Source organism: Triticum aestivum, chromosome 4A, assembly GCF_018294505.1.
Source record: "Triticum aestivum cultivar Chinese Spring chromosome 4A, IWGSC CS RefSeq v2.1, whole genome shotgun sequence".
NCBI lineage: Eukaryota > Viridiplantae > Streptophyta > Magnoliopsida > Poales > Poaceae > Triticum > Triticum aestivum.
The window spans coordinates 12567820-12571353 of record NC_057803.1 but is presented as its reverse complement, the minus strand read 5'-3'; the positions used below and the strand labels follow the sequence as shown (position 1 = coordinate 12571353).

Genomic DNA, 3534 nt, shown 5'->3' with positions numbered 1-3534 from the left:
CCGGGCGCACACATTGGTGCTGGAGGCTTCTTCCCTCCCACACCTAGATTAGATTGCCGGCCAGTGTCGATGGTCGTGCCTGAGATCCCCGCGGCCCCCTCCTCCCGTGTTGCCCGCCTCTACGAGGCACACCTCCATTGGAGCCTTCTCCGCCGTCACACAACAGTTCTTGCAACATTATCTTTATTGCAAAAAAGAAACTGCATAAATTTTCTGCAACCTGACCTTTTGTTGCAAAGAAAATATGTTGATATTTCTGCAACATGATTTATGTCGTAAAAAAATTTCTACAACAGAACTTTTATTGCAAATGTTTCCACAATAAAATCTCTATTGCGAAGGATTCTACAACAAGATTTTTGTTGCAGAAGCAGAGGACGACGCTCGGTCAGTAGATTGACTCCGATCTAACGGCTCGCGAGGCAGAAAGATCCGCCGGCTGACAGGTAGCACGCCCGAGGTAGTACTCCCTCCGTTCGAAATTACTTGTCTCGGATATGGATGATCTAGAACTAAAATATGTCTAGATACATCCATTTCTGCGATAAGTAATTCCGAACGGATGGAGTACCTTGCAGTAGTAATCCGTTTAGGATATACGTACCGCTTTGGCTTTGATGATGTGTGCAGCAGAGCCCCAGAGCGTTTCCAGGTCCGAGTTGGAGTCATGGTCTGTTCTTTTGCACGTTATAAACGGAGGCGATACGCGCACGTTGGGACACCGCACCGCCGCTCCCCCTCCCTTCCCAGTAAAGCTCCTGTACGCCGCCCGGTCGACGACCACCCTCCCTGCCATGCCACGCCGCGCTCCTGCGGCATGTCCTCCCGACGGCCACCATATCCGTGCCGACGCTGGCGGCGGTGGACAACTCGTCGCCGGCGTGGACGGAACATCTCGACGCATTGCAGATGTAAACATGGAAGCCGCCCGCTCCGACGTTCAGACGAGGCTCCAGCTCCACGACCGGCGGCAGCCTCCACCGAGGTTTGAACTTCACCGCACCGTCCCTCTCTCGCTTTTATAAGTCACTGTCCCTGAAGCAACGTGACCAAAAATTCTAGCACCTCGCCTTCACTTCCAGTTATTACCACATCTACACAAAGTAATGTGCAATCCTCAGCTATCACATCTTAATCATGATCCACCACTAGATTTCTACTACTCGTGCCTGACACTCTGCTATATATGCTGGATGCCATATGCAGTACATTGTTGGTTAGTTGATAACTTGATAAGTAAGTTGTTCTTCAACTCATCGAGCTTGTGTTCCACTTCAGACGGGAGCATGCGGCATCTGGAAAAACGTCTGTTCCTGACCCTCAAATGTCACGTTTCCAGGAGAAAACCCGGGTTTCCCACACCCTGGTCGCCTCGACATCGACGGTATGTGCCTCTTGTTCCCTTATTTCTAGTTTATATCCACGATAATATTGGATTATTCATCTCCAAAGAGCAAAGATTATCTGTTGTCTACTAACCTTGTGACATGTGTTCCACTTCAGGTATGATGCCGAAGGACACCAACACATCCTCTTCCTCCACGCGGGCAGAGGCGGTAACTCATGACGTGCCGCCAATGCCAAGCCACTCGTCTCCACCTGTTTTGGCTTGGCTTTTTCCTGGTTGGCCTATACAGTTTCTCATCAGAACAGATCGTGGAGGTTCTTTCCACACGTATCCGCGCCTGAGCGGGCCATTCCAGAGCTTGCAGGAAGCCGAGAATGCTTTCGATAGCCATCTCGATGACCTGCGCTCTCCAATAATGTGATTTTTCTCAACTTTGTCATGGATTTCCAAGATAGCAGAAATTACAATCTACTGACATATAGAATGCTCTGACCTGAACTAGGTGCACAGATGGGCTTCTGCAAGCGGAAAAAGAGGTACGGCATGCTCTTTACTGGCCTGATGGCACAAGAAGGATGTCTTCCAGAAGCCATCCAAAATGTGAGAATATCAACCTATTGGTTCAAGCTTTACTGGACAAGTACAGTGAAGATCACTGTCTTTCGGGGGTTTGCTCTCTGCACCTCCTCCCGCCTTCAACCCTTGTCCTGTTACCAGGGTTGTCTTAATTGTCTTGTATTCATGTACTAATTGCTGATACAGTCCATGCCTGCTTTTTAGGATCTTGCATATGAACTTGATGATCTTGTGACCTTCCAAGAATTTTATATGGGGGAGACTGGCTGCCTTAAAATGTACTGTCATCTCTGTTGAACGTAACATTGTTCCATCCTCACGTGACAAGTTCGGCACGTTCTGGAGATAAGCATTGCGCGGAGGCCAACTAGATAGATTAGTCTCATATGGTTGTAACTCCCTTATCTCTTTCTCTCCAAGAATGTAATCTGAACAAACTTGTACGCTTCACCAGAGGTCGCGACCTGGTTATTTAACACGCAGCCGTCGCCCAGGTTGGGTACGATGTTCCTCCATATGGTATACAGAGCCTAACTCTTCCCATCTAGCCTTCCTCCTTCCACCGCAGCTTCCGGTCATGGCCTCATCCGCCGCCTCCTCCTCTCCCCTCTCCGGCCAGATCCCCGAGCGCCTTACCCGCACCAACTACGTCCTTTGGCGCACTCAGATCACGCCGCAGCTGAGAGGGGCTGGAGTTTTCGGGTACGTTGATGGAAGCATGGCGGAGCCGGCCGAGCTCATCGTCAGCAAGGACAAGGATGGAAAGGAGGAAACCATCCCCAACCCGCTCCATGCCGTCTGGTTCCGAGAGGATCAGCAGGTACTCGGTTATCTTCTGAGTAACCTATCCAAAGAGGTGCTAGTGCAGGTCACCTCCATCACGCATGCACGCGAACTCTGGACGGCGCTGGCGAGCATGTTCTCGTCGACGTCGCTGTCCCGCGTCAACAACATCCGCGCCGCCCTCTCCAATGCGCAGAAAGGAACGCAATCGGTGGCCACCTTCTTCGCGTATATGCGGGGACTCGCCGACGAGCTCGCTGCGGCTGGCAAGCCGTTGAGGGATGATGATGACTTAATCTCTTATATCCTCAACGGGCTTGACATGGAGTACCAGCCATTGGTGTCCGCCCTTGACGCGCGCACCACTCCGGTCACCCTCGACGAGCTGTTCGGGCAGATGAGCAACTTCGACCAGCGGATGGCTCTTTTCCAGGGAGCGGGCGCGGCAGGCGGCTTCAAGTCGTCGGCAAACGTTGCCACTCGCGGCCGGGGCGGAGGCTCCCGCTACCGCGGTCCACCTCGGAACGGCAAGGGCCGGGGCAACGGGAACGGCAACAGCAACAACAGCGGCGCCAACAACACACGCGGCGGCCGGCCTTTCTCCTCCAACAATCGAGGCCGGCGGAACAACTCCTCCAACAATCGATCACGCCCTGATGCAGTCAGGTGCCAAATATGTGGCAAGCCGGGACACTCGGCGAAAGATTGTTGGTGCCGTTTTGAAGAAGATGAAGAAGATTCCTCCCAAGATGAGAAGGTGGCTGCAGCTGCTGATGGCTCCTACGGCATCGACACCAACTGGTACGTCGATAGCGGCGCCACAAACC

At 52.5% G+C, this 3534-nt stretch overlaps 1 pseudogene; it reads left to right on the top strand.

Annotated features, from left to right (window-relative positions):
* Positions 1 to 2977: 2977 nt before the first annotated feature.
* LOC123088962 (uncharacterized) lies at positions 2978 to 3120 on the top strand (annotated as a pseudogene).
* The last annotated feature ends 414 nt before the right edge of the window (positions 3121 to 3534 follow it).